The 25,778-nt window shown below is 36.0% G+C and overlaps 1 protein-coding gene across 4 annotated transcripts in view; it reads left to right on the top strand.

Moving 5' to 3' along the window:
* Positions 1-25,778, top strand: part of ADGRB3 (adhesion G protein-coupled receptor B3) — a 799,823-nt gene that overhangs the window by 280,317 nt on the left and 493,728 nt on the right. The window lies entirely within an intron of this gene.

Genomic DNA, 25,778 nt, shown 5'->3' with positions numbered 1-25,778 from the left:
AGTACATGCCTTATTGTTTCAGAAAAAAAAAAACTTACCTAGTTATCAAACAAAGGTGTTTTGCAAGTGTCTAGGGTAGCAGTGGTCAGGCAATAGTTAAACAATAGTTTCCAGTAACAGTTCATGGTTACATAAGCTACTCATTCTTTTAGGGTTAACAAAAAACAATTTCTGGGGCATTTTGACTGGGAGCATAGTGACTGACTGAGCCCATTATGGCCCAGGAACTTTCCCAGGTGGTTTCAGGTTGTTTCACTGCTGGGAAACTGAAACTGTTTCAGTTCCAAGAACTAAACATGAGCGTTAGTTGATTTTGCCCATTGCTGCCACTTATAAGGGCTTCAGTTTTGCCCTTACACTGTCATATACACTGTCATATGTTTAATTTTGAATTACCCTTTGTGTACAATGTGATATAGTCTCAATTTTCATTTTTTAAAATGTGACTTTTTCAGAACCACTTGTTGAAGAGGTTCATCTTTTTCCATTTCATGCACCTAGATACTTCTGAGGGTGTATTGTTGGGCACTCTATTCTATTCACTGATATGAGAGTCTCTCTCTGTTCCAGTGCCAGCAAGTTTTAGTTACTATAAATTTATAACAAAGGTTCACCGTCACTGTCACTATCCTCCCATCATGGGTAGCTTGTCAGGCTTGGGCGCTTGCCGGGCTGTCCGTGAGGGGCGGAGGAATCGAACTCTGGTCTGCCTTATAGGCCGCTTGTAAGGCAAACGCCCTACCCCCTGTGCTATCACTGCAGCGCATAGCAAAGGTTAAAGTCTGGAAATGTAATGACTCACATCTATTTTGTGTTGTTGGATTTCTTTGACTGGAAAAGTGGGAGCACAGATAGACCTGAAAATCTGATTGAGTACTGGCCTAGGATTTTCTAGGACTGCAGGAAGATGCCATGGACTCACAGCAAATGGAGGGAATAAGGAATAATAATTAGCATGCGATTTACATGAGAAATGCTTAGCATGTGCGAAGACAGGTATAGGGCAAAGCAGAAGATGCATGAGAAGCAGGAGAAAGGAACATAAGCTGGTATGAGTTTTCCCAGTGCAGGAAGCAAAACTCCTAGACTGGCCTCTTTGAATGTTTGGGGAAACACACTAGTGGTTCCCTTCTGACTCAGGACTTTTATTGTAGGAGAGATACTTGAGTACTGCCTCAATTTCTTTGACAGTAGTATATCTATTGAATGATTATACTTACTGATTCAGTCTCGGGAGGCTGTAGAGCTAGAAATCTGTCTATTTAGTCTATATTCTCCAATTAAGAGGTATAAAGCTATTTGTAGAAATCGCATATGATCACTTTTTATATATGTGGTGCTTACTGCAATTTCATACTTTAGGTTCTCAACGGATTTATTAGACATTTCTTTTAAACGTTTCCTTGTGAGTCTTGCCAGTGGTTTGTCTGTTTGTTGATTATTTTAAATAGCAACTCATGGTTTCATTGGTATTTTGTACTGTGTTTTGATTTTCATATTGTGGACTTCTACTTAGATATTTTTAGCAGGAGGCACAGTGGTGCTCGTGCTTAATCCTGGCTCTGTGCTCAGGGATCAGTCCTGGAGAGTTTGTGGGGTCATGTCAAGTGCTGGATATCAAACCCAAATGAGATACATGCAAGGCAGATGCCCTGTCTGCTATATAGTTTCTCCAGAACTTTGAATTTTGATTATTTCCCTCTTTCTGCTTATTTTGGGCCACCATTGTTTTTCAAGTGATTTGAGATATGGGATTAGACTGTTTATTTGTGTGTGTTCTTATTCCTTAATAAATGACTACCGTGTTAAAAACTTCTCATAGCTTTTTCTGTGTCCAATAGTTTCTGGTGGTTTGTACCTTGTGTCTTTATTATCACTACATCCACAAATCTTTTTTTTTTGTCTTCATCTTTGCCCCAATAGTGGTTTAATAGTATGTTGTTTGACTTTTATGTAACTTTCTATTTGTGATTTCTTTCTAACTTGAAGTGCTATGATTGAGAGGGCACTTGACATGAGCTTTGTTTTCTTGTTTTTATTGTTTTGTGTCCTAGCATGTATTTTATCCTTGAGAATGGTTTATAAGCACTTGAGAACTGTGTATTTCACTTTTTATGAATGGAGAATTTTATATATATCTGTTAAGCCCATCTCTTCTATTTCTTTCCTTACGGCTGCTGTTTTATTTATTTTCTGTGTAGTTAATATATAAATGATGATAGTAAAGTATTAAAATCTTCTTCTGTTATTGTATTGTTTCTGTTTTATTTTTCTTTGTGCCTATCAGTAGTTTTTTTATACAATTTGATGATTCTTTGGTATATATATGTAATGAGTACTAAGTCTTAATGTTAAAGATGCTGTTTTCTTGTGAGTGTTGTCTTCTAGTTTGATCACTATAAAATGTCTATCTCTGTCTTTCATTACCCTTTGTGGATTGAAGTCTATTTTATCCTTATGGTTGGGATATCTCTGTCTTTTTTAATCTACTGTTTGCATTCACTTTTTACTTTGAAACTGTGTTTATCATGATAGAGTAAGTAAGTCTTTCGTAGGATGAAGGAGGCTGTGTTCAGTTTTTTGATCCATCTATCTATTCTGTGTCTTCTGTGGGGTGATTTTAGATATATACCATTAAAAAATCATTGAAATTAAGAAATTTAATGTCATATTTTTGTATGGGTTCTATTTGATTCTGCACTTAGTCTTTTATATTAGAATCTACTGCTCATTTTGCTGTCTCAGTTTTGTGAGTAAGAACTTTTTTAACTGTAAATTGTCATTAAAGTTGGCTATTACACAATCAAATTTTAATGATAACCTAACTTGGTAAAACATATTTATACATATATTATCACTGTTTTGGATGAATCATGTTATTATTTCCTAGCCTATGGAGTTTCATTTTTAAGCATTTACTGTGTTTTATATGGGAGTACCAGTATAGGTCATTTTCGTGTTTGATATTGCTGTTCTCAGGAAAATATTACTAATTTTGACTCTTGCCCTTTAAATTATTCTATGCTTTGGTGTTTTCTGTTTCTGATCGGTTCTCTTTGTGTTCTTAAATCTGGGAGTTTATGTTGATCTTCAGCTTGGGTAATATTTGGTGTATAATTTTTCTTGGCAATATTTTTTTCTTGTCTCTATTTTCTTTTCTTCTGAGGCCCCTGTAATTCAGGTATCATTTCTCTTCGTAAACTATCTGGATCATAAATATCCAGATCATCTTATTTTCCCTTAGCCTGGCAAGCTCCTCGTGACATATTCGATTTGCCAAACACAGTAACATGTCTCACATTGGGGACGTTACTGGGCCCGCTCGAGAAAATTGATGAACAACGGGAGGATAGTGACCGTGACAGTGTTCCTTTTTGATAATTTCATGTGTCTTTTCTCCTAACACTTGTCCCTCCACTTGTTATTTTACTACTTATTTTTTTAATTCTCTTAGTCTTCTTTTTAAATTGAAAATTTCTGAAAGAAGCATTCACGTGCATTATCATTCTTAGAATTCTGTATTGTGGATGTTGTTGTTACTTTGAATTCAGAAAACTGCCTAACTGCTGTGACTTTAAAATCCTCATCTGGGTGACTGGAGAGTTCTTTGATTGAGGTCCTTCCAGTGTTTCTGTAAGTCTGTAAGTGTCCACTAGTGCATATAGATTCCTCCAGTTCACTATTTGTGGGGTTCCAGCTGCTTCTACAGATGAGAGTTTAGATTGTGGTCCTATGTGAGTAGAAATTGGGGGTACAGAGGCCAAGAGAGTCCAGGTAGGTCTCAACTGAAAAGGGTGACATGGCTGGTCTAGCTGGCTTGTCACAGCTCCTTTGAGCAAAGATGGTTTCCCAATTGGGTAGCTGAGACAGGAGTCAACCCCATTTTTTGTTTCATTTTGTTTTTAGGCTGTACTAGACTAAGTTCAGGTCATATTCCTGATTCTGACTCAAGAATCACTCCTGGTGGTGCACTTACCACTGTGTGCTGTGGTGCAATCAAATTGGGGTCAGCTGCATGCAATGCAAGAGTCTGTGATATTTCGCTGGCCCCTAAACTTGTTCTTCTAAATCAATTTTAAATCAGAAAATGCTTTGTTCCCTCATAAATATATTACTGAATCTCCTACTGTCTCTGCCCTCCCACTAGTATAGAAAAAAAAAGTTATTTATAAACTTTAGTTGACATGCCTTATTGAGTTAAATCCTTTCTTGTATTCCAAGATCACATTTTATTTATTTATTTATTTATTCATTTATTTATTTGCATCACAGTGAGATACAATTAGAAAACTGTTAATGAGGGCCTGGAGAGATAGCACAGCGGGTAGGGAGTTTGCCTTGCATGTGGTCGACCCAGGTTCGATTCCAGGCATCCCATATGCCCCTGAGCACTGCCAGAAGTAACTCCTGAGTGCAGAGCCAGGAGTAATCCCTGTGCATCGCCGGGTGTGATCCCCAAAAAAAAATTTAAAAAAAAAGGAAACTGTTAATGATGGTGTTTTAGTTATACAACGTTCAAACAGCCATCTTTCCACCAGTGTACATTTCCCACCACCATTACCCCAGTTTCCCTCCCATCTTGTACCATTCCTGCCAACCTGCCTCTACAACAGGCACTTTTCTTCTCTCTGTTTTTCTGTGTCTCTGTCTGTCTCTGTCTGTTTCTGTCTTTATCTTTCTCTCTCCTTTTGGATTCCTGTATGATTTACAATACAGTTACTGAGAGGTTCCATGTTTCTCATATCTCATGTCTCTACTTTCAGCACACAGTTCTTATCCAGGGTAATTATTTACAATTATCATCACCATATTGGTTCCTTCTCTATATCAGCTGCCTTCTTCCCTCACAACACTTGTGGCAGGCTTCCAGCCCCACTAGTCTTCCCTGTCCCTTACTTCTACTGTTCTTGGGTATAGTCTCATATCATATATATATATATATATATACACATACATAATCTTTGCAGTTTTGAGTAAAAAAATCAGAACAACATCATAATATCTTTTTATATAAGCTTCTCCCCAAATTGAGGTATAAAATTATTAAGTGGTAACATATTTATTTCTATAATGATATTGTATTACTCTTATCTGGGGAAAGGATGCTCTATGTTTTGTATTTCTGGATTGTATAATACAATAAAAATGTATTATCAATAAAGACATAGGAAATGTTTGATTTCAATGCTTTAATTTTAGTGTAACTAGACACAATTAAATTATCCTTTAGTATATCTATATTTTGGAAATATATAAGAATAATGTATATTCATATATATAATATTCAAAGAATATAAATAAGATATTAGGCTGGAGCGATAGCACAGTGGTAGGGCGTTCGCCTTACAAGCGGCCAACATGGCCGACCCGAGTTCGATTCCTCCACCCCTCTTGGAGAGCCCGGCAAGCTACCGAGATTATTCGATATGCCAAACACAGTAACAACAAAGTCTCCAATGGAGACGTTACTGGGCCCGCTCGAGCAAATTGACAATCAACGGGAGGGCCTTTACCTTTACCTTTATAAATAAGATATCATATTACATTATATTTACAAATGGTAGTGATGTAATAGATGCTAAAGGAATAATGGTATCCTTAAGATAAAAAGAAGACCATGCTGACATTTATATGAGTTCTTAGATTAATTCCACATAATTAACTTATAGTAACTTTTTTATATGTCTTTTAATACTGTTAACCAGTTGGTTTGAGGTGGTTTTGACCACTATTTTCTATTCAATCTCCTGCTTGAAGTCTAAAGAATGACTTAAATAGGATCAGTGTGAGATCTGGGTGCAAAAACTTAAAGTCAAACTTAGTGTAAAATGGTACCAGTAGGATGGGTTTTCTATGTGTAATCCCTGGGTCACTGGAGGTTGGTGGAAGCAGACAGGGCAGGGTAGGATGGAGCTTCTTGTTTTAATCCCTTGGTCACCAGAGATTGGTGGGAGCAGGCAGGCGATCTCTGTTCCTGGGTCCCGTTGAGCCTGGAGTCCAAGGTCACAGAGTTCTGCTTACCTGGTTTGCCTGACCAATGTCACTGTTGTCCTGGTATCCTTGTTAACACGAACGTGGCCATGAGCATTGATTCATTCGAATGCTTAACAACCTGAATCGAACAATTACCCTTGAATACATGTGGCTCACTGCCGACAGTCTCTATCTTTGTTGTCTATGCACTTACATCCAATTATGATGAAGGAGAAATTGAGAAGTTCTACAGGGAGCTGGAAAAGTTTTATAAAGAAGACCACACCTTCTACAAGATCATTGTCAGTGCTTTTAATGCCAAAATAGGACCGAGAAGATCAGCCAAAGAACTCCACATTGGGACCCATGGCCTAGAATGGAATGAACAGGGTTAGAGATTGTCTGAGTTCATCATGTTGACCAAGACCATTCATGATAATTCAAAGTTCCAGAAGGCCGAATCTAAAGGTTGGGCATGGGAGTTTCCCAGTGGATGGCTCCACAATGAAATTGACCACATCACATTTAATTGATGGTTTTGCCTGATCAATGCCACTGTTGTCCCAAAATTCCAAACAGGATCAGACCACTGTCTCCTTCGTGCAAAATTCTACTTCACTGAGAGGGGAGAAAGGGCTGCAAAGTTTAAGAAGAGAACTCCAGAATGACCACCAACTGGGGTTTTTTGGCACTATTGCAACAACATGGGAAGAAGCCATCATTGACAAAACTGACGAGGAATACAATTGACTGGTTCAGCACCTCCATGATTGTGTGAGGAATGCGGAGAGAGAGATAGCCACAAAAAGATGCCTGTGTTTGAAAACTCTTGAGCTCATTCACCAATGTGGCTTTGTGCAAGCCTCAGGCAACTATAAGCAAATGTCCGAGCTCACAAAGCAGTGCAGAGGTGCAATCAAGGTAGACCTCAAAGAGAGAAGAGCAACAGTGCTGGCAGATGTGGCAGAAGCTGGGAAAAGCATTCACAGCGCCTGCCTGTCCTTTGCCAACTATAAGACCAAGATGACTGCCCTTCGATGTCCTGATGGATCTATCACAATCGTCCAGAAGGGCAATGGAGAAGATTATCCATGACTTCTACTCGGATCTCTTCGATAGCCACATCCACCTGCCCACATACCAAATACTGCAGGATGGATATGTTGTTCCCAACGTTCTTCCTTCCGAAATCTGACATGCCATTTCGTCAGTAAAGAAGCGAACAGCATCAGGCCAGAAAAGGTCATACCCGAACACCTGAAAAACCTGCCGTCAGTACTCATCAATACACTGGCTCCGTCTTCACACATTACCTGTTTGAATGCAAAGTTCCATCCCAATAGAAAACCAGCAAGATTGTACTACTGTACAAGAAGGGAGATATCCACAACTTTGGCAACTATCACTCTATCTGCCTATTGTCTGTCGTCTACAAGCTGTTCACTCAAGTCATCCTGAATAAGATAGGCAGAACACTAGAGGAAGGAAAACCATGCGAGCAAGCCAGATTCCGCAAAGGATTTTGCACCATCGACCATATCCACACGGAAACCAAGCTCATTGAGGTTTCTCGGAGTTCAAGATGCCGTTCTGTCTAACGTCAATTGATTTAAAGAAGACCATTGATTCTGTTGAGAATGAAGTAGTCATCAAAGCCCTAGCCAAACATGGCATTCAAACTCAATGCATCAGGATTCTCCGTGAGCTGTATTGCGGAATCACTACCAGGATCTCACCACTGTACAAGGAAATGATCATTCATGTCAAGAAAGGGGTTCGGCAGAGTGATACCATCTCAACGAAACTCTTCAGAGCCACCCTTGAAAACATCATGCAATGACTAGAATGGGAAGGAATGGGAGTGAAGATAGATGGTCGGCAAGTACACCACCTCTGCTTCACTGATGACATTGTTCTAATAACACCAAACATTAGCCAAGCACAAATGCTGGCTGACTTCAACTGTGAGTGTGGAAAGGTCGGACTACAGCTGAAACTCATGAAGACAATATTTATGAGAAACAGTCTCGTTCCTGACATTCCATTCACTCTCAATGGAACAAACATCTCTGAATTCAACAGTTATGTGTACCTAGGTCAAGAAGTCAACATGACAAATGACCTGGCACCTGAGTTGCACAGAAGGAGAGCAGCTTGGAACGCCTTCAGGAGCATTGAAGAAATAGCTAAGAGGACGAAGAACCTCTGGCTCTGGCACATCTCTTCAATTCCACTGTTCTTCCTGCATTAACATATGCCTCAGAAACCTAAGCCCCACGAAAACAGAATGAGAATGCGATTTGGGTCTCCCGAAGAGGAATCGAAAGAGCTATGCTTGGAGTATTGCGCTTCACTCAAATGAGAGAAAGAATTCGGAGTTTCGATCTCCTTTAACAATCAAGAATAGGGATGCTGTCTCGTTTGCCAAGGCATCGAAAATCAAATGGCCTGGACACGTAATGCAATTTGGAGATAATTGCTGAACTATAGCTGTTACCGACTGATTCCATGGGACGTCAGAAGTTCGCCTGGCTGCTCACCTACGAGATGGTCAAACTTCTTCATCAAGACCCTGAATGATCATTTTGAGGCTCTTAGTGTTCCTAGAAGGAGCAGACGTCATTGAGCTACACTAGCACATGACAGGGATGAATGGAGATGTCACTGGCTCCCGCTCCAGCAAATCAATGAATGAGGGGATGTCAAGTGCTCTAGTGATCAAGTGTAAAATGGAGCTACTTTGACCATTTAAATGTCTGTGCTAAATAGTTATGCTAACTTTAGAGAGACACTCCAGTTACCAGCATAAGATGTTCTCGATCTTTGGAAAGAAAAAAAAAAACTACAAAAGAATTACAACTGAAAACAATATATTCATTGATTAAATTATCAAAACTGGTTCATTATAAAAGGGATGTGAGATTAATGGATCATTTCAATTTAATCTGATCATTTAACTTCACTAAATTTACTAGTGTTTGCAAAACAGAAAGTTGGATGGTTAGAAATTACCTTTTTATATGGTGATGTAAATTTTCAGATGTAAATTTGATTCTGAGGAAGTTCGAATGTTAGCTTTTTTGGGAAATGAATGCTACACTACTTCACGAGGTCATTCTAAAATGTCAAACATCATTTGAGAGTTGTTTGTGTTTTGTTTTTAAATGTCTGGAAGAGTATTTTCTTTCAAACTTGTTTTTGAGGTCAATCTACTGATTTTAGGTAATGGGAAATTCTGGTTCTCTGAAACCATCGAGTTTCAGAAGGAACACAGAGAACTGTTACATAGAAAAATTGAATTCTTGTGTGATTCAGAACATTTTTAAGCAATTAACAGACTGCTTGTCTGATAAAAGAATTTAACTCTTCAGAAGAATTGAGTTCTGTTTTGAGAATTTTTTACAATTGAAATTGGATTTCAGAAAGTTTTTACCATCTGCAGTGAGCCCCGAAATTAATGCTTTTTTTAAATCTCAGTCACTTAAGGATTTAATGTGTAAATTTATATGATTTTTTATGGAATAAATTTAATGTGCTCTACTACTCACATTTTTAAATCCTTCATTGAAAGTATAGAAGTATCTTTTTATTTATGTGCAATAAGGAAAATTTTGGTAGAGGAAAAATTAAAAAGGCTTCTGTTGCCAAAAGAACAAACATTATTGAATACACAGTATGATATATTATTACTTCCCATTAAATTGTTTTCTATACATCCAACCTCTTGTTAAGACACAGTTAGAATATTCCTTTTTAAGGGCATTTTGATTTCAATTCACATTGAGAGGCTTTTAATTTAACATGTTTTTCTTCCCACAAAGTATTAAGAAAAACCTACAGAGCAGTTGGAAGGGAATTGCAGCTAAGATTATAAAGAACTGAGCATATGTAAGATTGACTCTGTATTCCACCCAATAAACATCATGAAACCACATATTTTTATCTTAGGAAATAAACCCAATGTTCAAGGATATTAAAGTAACTGCATATGGAAAGGGAATTTAGTAGTCTTGTTAACGTATGCTCTTATACTTAACAGCATAGATTATTCACAATTTAGATGCAATTTCTGAGTCACGGTCCAAACAAATCTTTGTTAAATAATTATGAACAAAAAGTCATACTCTCTTTTATCTGTATATTTAAAATAGGACTAATACTATTAACCGAATGGAAGAATTTACTTAATTATAGTTCTTAACTCTTTGGAAAGAATTCTATCAACATGACAGAATTGGCGGTGCTCAGGGGTTACTCCTGGCAGTGCCTGTGGGACCATATGGGGTGCCAGGGATTAAACACAGATTGGCTGCATGCAACGCTAGTTCCTGCCTACTGTACTATTTCTCCAGTCCCATAAGCTATGTATTTTTTAAAAGGTCAGTGTGCTAGAACACTGATGATAGGAATGACGTGTATTAATCTCGGAAATATAGTCTGAGTATATATTCTTCTTAAAAAGAACCAAGTAATGAGCTTAAATGTATTTCAAGAGTTGGGAAGTCATAAAAACGTTATGAGGAGAGGTTCGGGTTTTTTTTCTTTACTCTTTAAATTCCTTGTCTTTCTGCAGTGTGGAGAATGCATTGCAAGCAGAAGTGTGAGAGAAGAAAGTTAGCAGATTCTAACAGATGGTTCGAATGCTTGAGTTGGTGGCTTTGGGACCACAGTGATATTGATAGGGATGATGAGATATTGATAGGTTTGGAAAATAGTTGGCTAGATATATGACATGAATTGAGAATTGATAAAATACTGGATATTAGTGGTAGAAGAAAGAAACCTCACAGTTAATTAACTGGTAGAAATTTTCTGTACAGAACCACTGCTTAAATACATTCACTGACCAAAGTCTTGCTCTTTCTATTGCAACCTAGTTATTTTTATCTAGCCCAAATTGTTACAAACTTTTTTCTATGGTTTAGCCCTTTTCTCTAATTCTATCCTAAAAAGTAGCATAATTAGGGGCTGGGAAAATGGCACAGCAAGTTAGGTGCTTGCCTGGCACTTGCCTGGCATATTGCTGACACTGGTTCAACTCCCAGTCTTATAAATGGTACCCCAAGCACCATGGGTCGTGATTTCTGAGCATAGAGCTAGGGTTATGTCCTGAGCACAACTAGGTATGATCTCCTCAAAAAAAAAAAAAAAGCAACTCAATAAATAAAGAAAATGAAAAAAAAAACATAGAATTATCTTTCATTTAAAAGATTCCAAATATTCAAAGACAAGTAGCCATTTTTTTCTGAGCCAAGTATTTTAAGTTCTTAATTCTATAAAAAATTATTTTGAGGCCTCTATAGCATGATTATTATCAATTGATGTGTGATTATTTAATTTTAATGTAGCTTCTTTTCTTTTTTTTTTTTTTTTTGCTTTTTGGGTCACACCTGGCGATGCACAGGAGTTATACATGGCTCTACACCCAGAAATTACTTCTGGTGGTTCTCGGGGGACCATATGGGATGCTGGGAATCAAACCCAGATTGGCCACATGCAAGGCAAACCCGCTGTGCTATAGCTCCAGCCACCCTAGCTTCTTATTTTATTGTTTTATTTGAATGAAGTCAAGAAATGGTGCTCATGGGCTATTCTAGCTCTATATTTGTGGTCACTTCTGTCAGTTTTTAGGGAACCATGCAATACCAGTAATGGAAACTGGGCTTCCTGCATGCAAAACATGGACTCTCTCCTGTCATAGCTTTCTTACTGGATTCAACCTTCCAAATGCATTATTCCTTGAGTATGCAAAAGTATATTTCCAAAGTAAAGTTGACATAATACTATAATTTTTGGAATTGTCCTCATTCTCCTTCATATGTTTTATCTTATCAATATGCTACTTTAAAAAAAGAAAATGATAACCACTAAAACTAAGTAATTCAAAAGTCTGGAATAAAACGCCTTTTAAAAAATGCAAGCAGAATCCAAATTGAAATTTAGTACAGCTTGATATAGTGGTGACTCATTAAACTTTAGTCATGAAAAAGTTTATCCATTTTTAATAACTTCTTTAATCTGGGAATATACACTCATACAAGTTTCTGGCGAAGGAATAATAGCATGTAGAATACATAGATCTGAAGGGAGGTTATAATTCTCACTTCAGGATGGAAGATTTTAATTCTCTCCTCAAAGCGGAAGATTAGAGTTCTTTCAAAACTGAATACTTCCTCTCGACTTTAGAAAAATACCACACTGTAGCACTGTAGCACTGTCCTCCCGTTGTTCATCGATTTGCTCAAGCGGCCCAGTAACATCTCCATTGTGAGACTTCTTGTTACTGTGTTTGGCATATCAAATACGTCACGGGTAGCTTGCCAGGCTTTGCCAGATAAAATGTTTTTAAAACTAAAATTAAAAGAGCCAGAGAGATGTCCAGAGAGATGCAAAATTGTGCTTGCTTCTCATGCCGTAGTCACTGGTTTGATCTCTGGCACCATCCTTAGCACCTTCAGGAGTGATCCCTGCGTACAGAACTAAGAGTAAGACATGAGTCATACAGGTTGTGGCCCCAAGTAAAATTAAAAACAGGAGCAGCAGATAAATCAGTGAGTTGGAGTGTCTGCTTTTATGTACAGGAGATGCAGGTTTGACCCTGTACCACAAGTTCTCCTGAACATTCCAGGGCACAATAGGCCATGCCACTTGCTGTTGTGGACCCAAAATAATCAAGCAAGAAAAAAGAAAGATATTAACTAAGAAATCCTAACCGGTGCCCTTGGAAAGGTTGTATTGGGAAGAAATAAAAACTCTTATCTAAAATAAAGAAGGTTTCGGAAGCTATCTGTGACCTTCTTTCTTGTACCTGGCTATACAGAAAACTAACTGCATGATAATGAGTAAACAATTTTGAACTTCTTGCTATAATATTTTATGAAACATGTTTAGTTTAAAAAGCACAAAATCATTAAGAGGCCATGGTTAATGGATGTTATAAATAGGAACCACTGAGAAATAAGAATAATAGCGCTATATTTATTATGTGGTTCCAGATCTCACATGGAGACTCTCACAAATGTAAGGCAAGCACTCTACCTTGAGCCAAATTGCTGAACTTAGAATGCTAATTAATAATCTTAGAGTCACCAGTGTGCTCCCTAATCAGCACTTCTGACAACTCGCTGCAGTGTAATTTTTAAAAACCTGATCTGAACTTCCACATACTCTAGAACCAGAAATTCAGTGTCCTCGCAACACTCCCATGTGTTCGTGAGGAATGGTTGCATAATTCCTTCCTGCCTACTCTAACATGAATTTTATCTAAACGATCAAACATTGTTTTGTACCATGGTTCTTCAGCGTTTCTGTTTTGTGTCTCTTGTCACTGCCATTAACATGAAGTTGATCTTACTTTTTTCCTTGCATTTTTAAAAAAACTTTTGAGCCATGCTAAGCAGTGTTCAGGTCTTCACAATACTTGTGGGAAGTATGGAATGCTGCGTTGGCCTTATGAAGACAAACCCCCTATCTGCACTACTATTGCTGCTGCCCGTGATCTTAACTTTATTAATCACCTTCTTTTAAAACACTCTAACACAAAGCAAGTAGGCCTTTAATAAAAATTGGCCCAAGAGAAGAAATTATGTTTTAGTCAACTTAGTGCATACGTTTTTACTTAAATATGACATATTGAAAGAGCTTCTAATATTCCTCCCACAAAAAAATTTATCACATTTTTCCTTTCGTTTACCCTCCCATCATTTTGCTAGATGCTTCTCTTTATTAGTCTCCCAAGATCTTTTAACCTCACCTCCTTTCTCTATTGTATCCAGCAATCCATGCCATCTCCTCTGGCAGCCTCAGTAAATGTCAAATCATGCTGCTGTTTCCTTTTTCAGCTTTCAAGATCAAGCCCTAAGGCTTTTCTTTACACAAACAAATGGTCCATCTAGATATTTTGATACATCTAAGACAGTTATTTTGTAATTTATGGTCAACCTTTCCTTTTATTTCGTGATAAATTTATCCATACAACATTTACCTGTGTCACAATTGACTTCTTATAAATCGCAAGGAGCAGCTCTCATAAGCAAAATGATCAACTTGTTTTCGCGAAGAACTGAATTTTCTAAAGAAGTAGTAAGGTGGCCCTGTTTTTGAGGGATTTTGAAAGTTGTAGACCAACCTGGCAGTTAGTGACTGACAGGTGTTTGCCTAAAAGTGATATCTTAGTCTGGAGGAATGAGTAGAATTTTTAAGGGAGAATGTTAAGACAGACCTCATGGAAAACCCAATTTTGGAGGATGAAGAATCACTAAAGGAGTGAGGGAGACAGGAAACAGGAGGTGGAAGAAAAGTAAATCTTCAGCTTTGTGAGCCAAGGGAGGTAAGCAATTTAAGAAAAGTTGTGGGATGGGGGAGGGTGGGAGGGTGTCAAATGCTGAAATAATCAAAGATGAGTGTGACAGTTTTCAAGAGGGAACTAAACTTTCAAGAGAGCAGTTTCATTCAAGGAAGGAGTTTTGAAGTCAGATTTCCTGACATTATTGGGTGAGTGGGAAGTGAAGAATCAGAGGATACACTTTGAAAGAATTTTTTTTGTGTGTGTAAGTAGGAAAGAGAATTGATCAAAGAAGAAATGAAAAGTGATGTTTTGTTCTTTTTCTTAATAATCAGAAACTAGGTGTTCGTTTTTACCCGAGAAGGTATTTTGTGAATATGTAGGAAGCTGAGAGGAAGCAGAATGCATCAGCAGTTAAAAGAACCTCCACCACAGATATGGATGAAAACCAAGGAAAGGGGGAAATTAACTCAGGAGAAAAACACATTCAATGTGCTCAGCTACAGCTTTGCTGCTTTTCTAGAAGGGAACAAAGAGTACTAAGTAAGCTGAATGGGAAAGACCAATAATTGTCAGATTTCTGGAAGATACAGTGAAATAGCTCTTTCAAAAAAAAAATCCCCCAAAGAAAAGCAGATTACTTTGCAAGGGAAATATCTCATAGGCAATATTGAATATCAGTTTCATTGTAAGAGCTATCTTCAATTTTCTGTGAGAAAGTATTTTGACCTGATGTACATATATATATATATATATATATGTGTGTGTATATATATATATACACATATCTTGTCATATTAACATTTTATTGTGAGGGAAGATAAGTCCATTAAAGGATAGACTTGAGCAAAAGAAAAGCAAATTCAAAAAGATCAACAAAGTAAGTATAACTGATAGTTAAGTTTAAATTTTTGAAGCATAGTATTTATCTGGAAATCAGTCAAGGAATAACATGTCCAAATTCTTATGTTGATTAAAAAGTATACAGGTACTAATTCACAAAGGAAACTGTCATTTTTTTAAAAATCCACGAGAGGATTTGTGATAAAATTAGTGTATAACATTTTAATTTTAATAATTGAGTTATAGTATCTAGAGAAAAAAATTGTAATGATGAAGATTCCTATCAGTTAAGAAAATGGAAAAACATGGAAAAACATTGAGAATCAACAATAAAATATGATAAAGAAAAACTCTAATGTAACAAATAAGTTCAGAATTTTAATAAATATAAGTGCATGTTAATTTTCTAAGAATTCAGATGGGATATTTAAAATTCAACAGTGTATGTTGTGAATAAATAATAAGTATACTTAAAATAAATTGACACATAATGTGGTGAAGTGACAAATGTATTTATCAGAAAAATATGTTATTGTTTTGGAAAAATTACAACAACTAGTGACGTTCACAAAGCGAAAGTAATATATTTATTTCAAACCAAATAGAATGAATAGAAATAAGCACTAATCAGTATTTAGAGGGATGCTGTGTGTGCTGATAAACGTCAGATAGAACAGAAGCCAACATTTTACCTCATATTCATCTTATGCCATTTATACAGACAAATATTCATTAAGGATATGGCTATGTCGATCAAAATTTAAACTGTGCTTCCTCAGAACAAAAACAGTTCTAGGAATTTCTCTACCAGTAGAACCCTCTAAAGGCAACACCTTTATCTAAAATTAGAAAAGCAAAATGTGCTTGTGCAACGGAAGTATAAATTTTCATAGGTGGTTTTAAAAGTAACAATATTTAAAGAAGTAACATTGTAAGAATTTATGAGAAAGAGAAATAATCTTTTCTGATTAGATCTTATACTATGACATTTATAACGAAACTTACTAAAATGCAAATGCATCTCTAAATTCAAAAGAAACCAATGAAACCATATTACTATTTAGGGGCAGGGTGACACGACTTTGTGTTAATAACTTAATTTTAATGGCCCACTTAATCAGTTCCTATTAAATGATGTGGATGAGATATTCACTCATTAGTTTTATCTGAAACAGTCTATGAATGAAAGATTGAAGATAGTTATGGATTTTACAAATGTACATGTGACTGTTTATAACTTCTCAAAAACTGACTAGTAAATTTAAAATTCATAGATTTTATATGTCAGGCAAAGAATTTGACAAATGTGTGTGGCAATTTAAAACGAATAGAAAGGGCTAAATTACAGTTACAGCATTAAGAATAGATGTTTCTTCTCCGCTTGGAATAACTATAACATTCACTCAAGAATATGATTTTTATTCTATTGTGTTCATTGCATATCTTCTAAACCCAGAATCTCATTTGAAATATAATGAATGCTTATTTAATTATTTTAAATTGATGGACTTCATTCAATTCCAGGCACATTTAAAAGTATCTTGTAACTAAAAAGTACATCAATATATATGTATATAAATATATATGTATATATATATGTATATTCCTCTGTAATGTTGGTGCTGTCGAAAGCATAGATATATACACTAAGTAAATTTTGGTAATCTATGATATTATATACAAAGTAAAATTTTGTTTAGTTCATAGACTTGGATTAAGATATTTAACATCATTTTACTTAAAGGAAGTGTGGTAGTAATCAATATTACTCTCTAATTTTCTCAGACTCCTGGGTGCCATGCGGTTTTTCTATTCATACTATCATTACTCAGGCTTATTCAGGTCCTGTATCCCTCTTCAATAGCTCAGAGATAGCGTGTGCCCTCTTGGATCAACCTGTAACCTGTGAAGTTACAATTTTAGAGTTTAAAAATGCGTTTAATAGATTATGCATTTTTGAAGAATAAAAAAACAGAAAAACTAATTCAAGGCATGCTGGTCGGAAATATGACCTATATCTACTGAATGTGTGTTTGCTGGTCCATAGCACTACATAAGCTTTAACTTGTTAGTAGAATGATCATAATGGGTTTTACATGTATTAACTACTGCTTTGAAATAGATAATCACTTTTAAAACTCTCAGTGGAATTCCACTTATAATAATAGGTTATCAAAACAAGCATGAATATGTTAGTTTTTAGTTAGTTTCCTTTCTGTACTTCAAATAGTCTGAATATACTTTAAACATACTTTGCATTTGTATTCATATGTCTCTGAATAGTAAACTGAAATATTAAGGGAATAATATAATTTATTTTTAGAAATTATTATGTATCTTGTTTGGAGGTTCTAGCAGGGGAGTGCAGCTACTCACATATCATAGACCAAAGACCAGTCCTTTTCTATTCTGGTAAGGCCGTCCTCTTCGACCGAGCACGCAGCTTTGGGAGGGACACACATGGAGCCGTGAGGGAGAAAGGGGGCACCTGCCTAGGCAACCAGATCAGCAGAATCAACCCTGGTGATCAATGGGGTGACAGATGTTGCAGCTAGTGGGTGGGGCATTTGCCTTGCATGCGGCCAACTCAGCCAACCTGAATTCGATTTCTCCACCCCTCTCGGAGGGCCCAGGAAGCTACTGAGAGTATCTCACCCACACAGCAAAACCTGGCAAGTTACCCATGACATATTGGATAGCCAAACACAGTAACAGGTCTCACAATGTTACTGGGCCCACTGGAGCAAATCGATGAACAATGGGAGGACAGTGATAGCGACAGATTATGTATCTTAGCAAAACAATTTTGTTAAGAAGTTTATTTTAGAGGCTGATGGACAGGACAGCAAGTAAGGTGCTTTCCTAGCACCTGACTGATCCAGCTTTGGTTCTTCATATGCTACCTGAGACCTCAAGAAATGATCCCTAAATGCACAGCCAGCCTGATCACAGCCATCCCAAAAACAAAGAGTGAAACAAAAGTGATTTTAACTATTTCTTCTGGTAGGTCTATGTATGTATGTATGTATGTATGTATGTATGTATGTGTGTGTATCTATTCTATCTTTCTATATCCATCTATCTATTTATCTATCTACTATTTCTCTGTCTACTTATTGATATATCTGAAAGACAAGTCTGCAACAATTCCTTGAGCAATTTTTCCTTCTATTTGGGTGTCCTTGCAAATCTACTCTGCACATAAAGAATTGCCCTATGTATCATAATGTTTGACAGGAAAGAAGTCAAGCCCTGTTTAGTTTACAAAATTATAAATACTCTATTCCAAAACAGTTCAGTATATTTTCTTGTATTTTAGAAATCCAAGATCTTATTGGACCTATAAAAATATAATAGTCATGTCTTATAATATGAGAGTTTAAGTCCTGGACAAAAATTGCTACAGATTTTAGCAAATACTTTTATTTTGCCACTGATGTGCTTATGTGAGAAATTAAAATCTAATACAGGTCAACAAGAAATGGTATTCAACTGAGAGTTTGTTGTTGGAAGTAGAATTGCTTTTTACATTATGTGCTTCAATGTTTAATATCCTCATCACCAACAAATAATTTTCAAGGGAACAATTACTGATAGTTCACAAGATTTAATAGTTGTCTCAGAAAGATATGAGTCATAAAATTCAGTTTAATAATATATAAGAAATGTTAGCAGACAATTCCTAGATGATACCCAGATTGATGATTTTTACATAGAATAGGGCAATCAGTTTGCTAACATTTTGTGCAGAAAGAAAGAATAAATGATAAAATGTTCATTTCAGGGTCCAGCAGGATAGAACAGCTGACAAGGTATGTACCTGGCAAGTGCTGACCTGAGTTTGTTCCCTATATGATCTTCCAAACATTTCCAGGATTGATCCCTGAGCACAGAACTAGGAGCCGAGCACACATGGGTATGGCCAGAATACAAACAAAAAATTTGGAAATGTTTATTTCAGCATTTATACCTCCAGATTTCCTGGAATCATTCTCTAAACAGTGCTTTATTATGTTTTTCAAGTACTTATTATAGGATATTAAAAAATTCATCAATGGATATTATTTCAGAGTTATTATTTGTAATGGCTAATTTTGGCTTAGAAGATAATTTTTCTTTGTGAGCATATTAGTTACTCATTATAGTTAAAAGGAATCTTTAATTTATAGAAAAATAGATATTGATAGCACCTTAATAATTTTTATTGGAATAAATAATCTTCATACTTCAAGTAATCAGGCATTTTTAAGCAAATTCCTTGAACTCTGAGTCTTAAGATATCAGACACCATTACTTACTTATTTATCTTCACAACATTAGCTCCTAACTTTGTGATATGCTATTGATTAATATTTATTAATTTAAAAAAGCAGTTTTGTTTAAGAGTTTAAGATTTGTTTCAGGTGAATTTAAGTTTTTAATAAATTATTGCAATTTTAATAGCAACTGTATAAAACTCCGAGGGCAGCCAGGGGGTGGCCCTGATGGCTCTTCCCCTGGCCGCCCAGGTTCTGGGAGGCCCAAGCCGAGCTGCTGCCCCAGTCAGGGCGGCCCAGACCCTGGGGCAGATGGCAGAGGAGACAGGGCCAAGCCAGTTTGATTGATCGGATGCCATTTATTTCATTCTCATCCCCATTCACTCCTGTCTCTCTTTCTCCTTCTCTCCCAATCTGGAACCCCTCTTTCCTGGCTCTGGCTCTAGATCTTGATTCTGATCTTCACCCCTACAGCCCACTCTTATAGTCTAGTTAAATCCCCCAACCACTAGGGGCTGGGCTTACATATAGGTGTGGTCACAATCAATAGGGGTCACAATCAATAGTTCTTTCCCTCAATCAATAGGTCACAATCAATAGTTCTTTCCCTCAGGGGATGCTGCTTCTAGGACAGATTCTCTTTCAGCAGGAATCCCATGGGTGTGTTTCTCCTCTCCTTGTCCAGCAAACATAAAGGCATTCATAATATTAATCATTTTTTATGGACACAGTAAGAGGAGCATTAAGCTTATAGAATTGCTATCCTGGAGTCATCTCTATCTCAGACTGCCATGCTCAGGCCACATTAGTCTTTCCTATCCCTAGCAGGGTCCTAGTCTCATCATTACTTTTGGATCATGACAACATTTGTCATGATCAAGCTCTTAACTTATAGTTAAGAATGGTGGTGCTTTGGCTAGGCCCATCTCGATGCCAGGGTAGCACATAGCTTACCGCTTGCCCTGGTTCCATCCAGTTCCTCGTCAAGACCCTGCTTTGGGGGACGCTAGGAAGTGAGGGCAACTGAGGCTTAAGTTGAGAAAGCAGATGCCCGGGAATGAATAATATCTGAAGCCAATTAAATCACAAGTTACGAAAGCATAATATTAATTATTTTCTTGTGTCTATATAAAAGGACATTGCTTTAAAGTAAACTATTCAAAAGACATAAGGAGAGGAGAAAGGCAACATTAATTTACAACATAAGTTCAGTGTCCTAGAAAGATCTGACCTTACAAATTAACAGAAACTGATTAAGGGAATAAGCTGATTAATCATTTGGGGAAGAGAGCATAGAGAAGTGGTTACAGATAAATAAAAAAATGGGAGTGACCTGGGAACACTTTGATGGGTGTGACCAGATAAACCTAAGCTCCTTGTGGCAAGGGAGAAAGGACAAAGTAATGTTATCCTGCAGTAACCTAAATAAGAATCATAAATATTTGTGGATAATACATCTTATTATTGATGAAGGGATATTAAGTACCATAATTGTGCAAGTAATTTTCAAAGATTTTTATTGTTTCCTCCACCAAACTGTTTACCAAGAAAGTTAAAGAAATGATTTTACTTAGACCTAAGTATGTCAAGATATCTGGAGAGAGCAGTGATGAGGTTTTTGAGACTATGATGGTGGATATGGTGCAGTAGCATTTTGAGTGTAAGTCAATAATATTACAATTACTGTGAGTCATGTGACCTCAAACGATAAAAGCACAAAATATTTCCAGAGACCTAGGGAAAAGCTCAAGTGGTAAAGCACACACCAACTATGTGCTGTCTTGTGTTTGATCCTTTATGCTATGTGACTTCTGAGCACTGTTGGGTATGACCTTGGTGTCCTCTGAGCACCCCCACACATGCTACATTATGTTATCAGAGTGGCCAGTGTGTGAAAAATAGAAAGAAAAGAAATGGTTCCACACCAATAATTTTCAATCCACTGGCACCTGTGGTCCAGCAATGGTCTTTGGACCCACAGTTAAAAACAAGTCTACTATTCTAGGCATATAAATCTTGCACTGTAGATAAGTGATTCTTAAATGAATTTTTAATGTGATGAATGACACATATTAATAAACAGTTATACAAATTAGAGAGTGTTTTAGAATTGATAATCCTTATTCCTATCAAAGTTTATAATTTGGTAGAAATAGTAAAAAATATAAAGCCTATTATTTATAGAAAGCACAATGAATGCTAAGGAAGGAAAGTTCAGTTATGATTGGTTGATTAAGAAATAATTCATGAGTTTGGTGCTATTGGAAAGGAGTTTATTATTTGTTAAGACAGGGGTGGAAGAGCTGGTATTTCATGTGGAGGAAAATAAAAAAAAAATGGATGCAGTAAGCATCTTCATGACAAAAAGTTAGTATATTTAGGCCATAGACTATAAGTGAAATATAATTTGGGAGTTTGATAAGAAGTAAAAATGATTTGACCTATATAAGTCTAAAAATATGACTGAAGTCCATTGCAAAATTGATTGCAGTAAGAGTTGGTATTAATCTGATTGTCTTAGCTATTATTTTGAAAGGTAAACACACTGGAAAATAGGAACTAAATGTGTGTGTTTTTAGTTTATAATTTACATTTCATTTGACTAGAATCTTTGATTTCCAGATTAAAAAGAAAAAGATGCAACTGGTGATTAGTAAGAGATCGTTTTCAAGTCTACTTGTTAATGAACTATGTGCATATTCCCCTATGTGGAAAGAAAATATTAAAACTAAACTTAAGGCAATAGACCTTGGAAATCATTCTTTCATGTAATTTTTTATCTCTTCTGGAGACTATTAATCTTAGTCAAGAAGCACAATGAGTGTCTGAGAAAATGTGCCGATATATCTCCAGTTTTTTGAGTTTTGTACATGTACACAGTTATTTAACCACTACTTCATTGGCACCATCCACATCAAATATAGAAAATAACCCTGCATTTTCATAAGCCATGTACCAGATGTACATATACAACATTATGTTGTACATTTTTTTCATTTGATTTCACTTGCTTTTCATTGCAGATCATCTATTTATTTGGCTCTATTATTTTCCTCGTGTAACTAATGTAGCATAAAATCTTTTCCAACACAAAATCATCTGGAGATGAATCAACAACCCATGAGAAACTTATATTATTCATAAAATATAAAAAACTAGAGGTTAACCTCAACTTACATTCCCCGTTTAGAAGAGTAATCAAAAGAATGACTTGTTGTTTTTCCCCTCCTGTTTGAATAATCCAACTGGCCATTATTTCTTAAATGAAAATGTAAAAGATAGTATCTTCAAAAGAGTACAGATATTTTGAATACATCTTTCATATTGTGAGGGTATAGATGAAAACATATTATTCATATTATTTGTTGTTGAAATGTTTAATAACCCTAAAACAAAGAGGAGTTTTACTTTCTAACACTTTGAATATAAACATTGGCAAAGGAAAGTCAATTAGATAACAGTTTACATATTTCACTAAGAAATCCAGATTGTTTTAGATCTGAAACAATAAGGTCTGAAACATTTTTTAAAAATACCACCATAGTGTTGCTTTTTATGTGAAAAAATTGTTATTATATTTTTTGTCTCAGAGAATATTGTTTAGGTTTTATATCTGTTCTCATTTTTTCAAAGTGATTTTGGGGTAAATTATATTAGTATCAGTGATAAAAACTTAATTTAAACATTTTATTTATGTTAAAATACATAGTCAAGTTCATGGATTAATTGAGAATTTCTCAAGAGACAATTCATGCAATATTCAATATTGATGATTAAATAGAAGTGGTTAAAGTGAAGAATATTGAGATTCACATTGTAATATACATACATTTAAGAGATTCAGATAACACTCTAGCAAATAATAAGTGGTTCACTCAAATATCTATTTTTGAAAATAAGTACTTGGTGAGTGAGAGAAATAGTGCAGGGATTAAGTCATTTGCAGGCCACTGACTTTGTTTTGAAACCTGGCTCCACACATAGTCCCTGAGTTTTGCCAGGAGCAACTGAGAACTGCTGGTCTTAAAAAACAGAAAAAACAAAAAAAGACTTTGTGTTTACACTTCAAAATCATTAAAAATTGAATGTGATACTTCAAAAATCCATCAGCAACAACAGCAAAAAATCTTTCAACATACTTTGACCACTAAATTATGGGATCATTGTGCCCAATACAAACAGTTACTAAGTAAGAAATTTTTGGCATGGGTTAACTAATTTTGACATCTTTTTCTCTACCACTGTCAAAATTGCCTTCATGTGAGCTTCAAAACACCCAATTTATTTATATATTTACTGTCATTTAAATGCCCAAAGAGCTATGCATACAAACATACACATACACATATGCATACACACAATTTAAAGGGCAAATGAAAAAGAATAGAAGATAAAGGGTGCTGTTCATAATAAAAAATACTCCCTTATATATGCAAATAATGAGCACTTTAAAGATAAAGAAACCATAGCTCAGAGGCAGAAACTTATATGGGCTCAGAGAAGGGTGGACTCCTTTAGAAAATGAGAAAAACCAAGAGAATGTGAAGGTCTGATAAGAATATGAAAGAATCATCAAGTGCCCAAACAGATTAGTTTTTCTGAGTGCTGAGAATTTCAGTCCCAGACAGTTGGTATAGCTGTACACAAATAACATCAGCTTTGTAAAGGCAAGCAAGGCTCCTTTTCCACCTGAAGACTGACCCATCTGGACCTGAGTTAAATACTCTAGAATCCTCCCCGACCCTGCCCCTTATTTGAAGCTGTGTTTTCTCTTGAATATCTACCACTTCTCTTTCTCTTACTTCACATTTCTCAAGCAGGTTTCTTAAAAACAACAGAAAATTATTTTACTTCACATAAAATATTACTAAAGCTTTTTTGATATTTTTGGTACAGAAAAGTTCAATTATATCTATTATTTTAAAATATTGGCTAGTGCCTAAGCTCGATATACAGCTTCCAAGTAGTCATTTTCTAAAATCATGAAATGTGATTAAATATTCCATATTAGCATAAAGAAAAACGGGTCTAGGCAGCGTACACTGTAGACATAAATGACTAGGAGTGAAAATGGATGTTGGCAGTAAGAGAAAATAGTGATGGATTTTTCAAGATTAAACCAACTGACATTTTATGAAAATTTCTATTTCCTGCCTTGGACTTTATCTGAACTGAAAAGGACAAACACACATTTAGATTTCTCAAATTTCTCATGGGATGTTTTCTTGGAAAGAATAGCTGGAAATAATTCTTGACAAATCTGTCCGTTGTCACACATGTGAGGGCTTGAAATGATGAACAAATCATGTGCTAGTCTTTTTGCCAAGATTAAGAATTAATAGCATTAGTACTTTTAAATGATCTGTTCCACATTTTGACATCATTAATTCCAGCAATATATCTGCACTAGTATTAAAACATGTTTTAGCACCTTGTCTTTGCCATATATAAAATCTTGTCTTCAGGGGCCCAAGGATTATTATTTGTTTTCTTTTTTGGGTCATACTCAGCAATGCTCAGGGGTTACTCCTGGCTCTGCACTCAGGAATTACTCCCGGCAGTGCTTGGGGGACCATATGGGATGCAGGGAATCGAACTGGGTCAGCTGCGTGCAAGGCAAACGCCCTACCTGCTCTACTATCACTCCAGCCCCTCCAGGATTATCTTGATATAAGAGAAAACCCCTCAAATTCACATTCCTTTCCCTACCTACATTTCCATGAGCTATAACTAACACTATCCCATTTTTAGGTTCACACATTCCCAAACTAAGTGGCACTAATAGTGCCGTAAGGACGAAACTCTTGGTGAATGCTAAGCAAATGATTTTTTCAAAAGAAGATATTACATGTAATTATTTTGTTCCGCTTACTTTTTGCTCCTCCTCTTTTGTCTCTGAGATCTTTCCTCAGAGATATACCATTAAAAAAAATCAAATATCAGAATCTGGGATTCATTCTCTTTTTTAATAGGTAACTTTAAAAAGAGAAAAAAAACACTCTTCTTACATGTGGATCAGTAAAGGCTGAGGAGTTATTTGGGGGCAAGGCAATTTTCTCTGAGCTCTGGAGGGCAAAAGGGCAGCCTGATCTTTGGGGAAATGGTTCCTTTAAGTGAATGTTTAGTTTAAGGAAAGCTAGGCTAAAGGATTACTCATCTCTTCAAAGAAGTGCCGAGAAACCTGTGGGGGTTATTACTATTTAGCAAAAGAACAGCTGTTACAGAGTCAGAATTTATCTCTGCAAAACAACAGTAACACTGTGGTTGTATTTTTTCTGATGTACTGCTTCAAAACATGATCAGCAAACAGCGTACTATTTCTATTAATTAAGCTGACTTCAAATCTGATGTGTCATTTCATTGACTGTTATTGCTTCATGTTATCAGGGTTTTTTGGCTTGAGTTTAGAGATATTCCAAGCA

Source organism: Sorex fumeus, unplaced genomic scaffold (assembly GCF_029834395.1).
Source record: "Sorex fumeus unplaced genomic scaffold, SorFum_2.1 ptg000008l, whole genome shotgun sequence".
NCBI classification, from domain to species: Eukaryota; Metazoa; Chordata; class Mammalia; order Eulipotyphla; family Soricidae; genus Sorex; species Sorex fumeus.
This window is presented reverse-complemented; position numbering and strand designations above follow the sequence as displayed.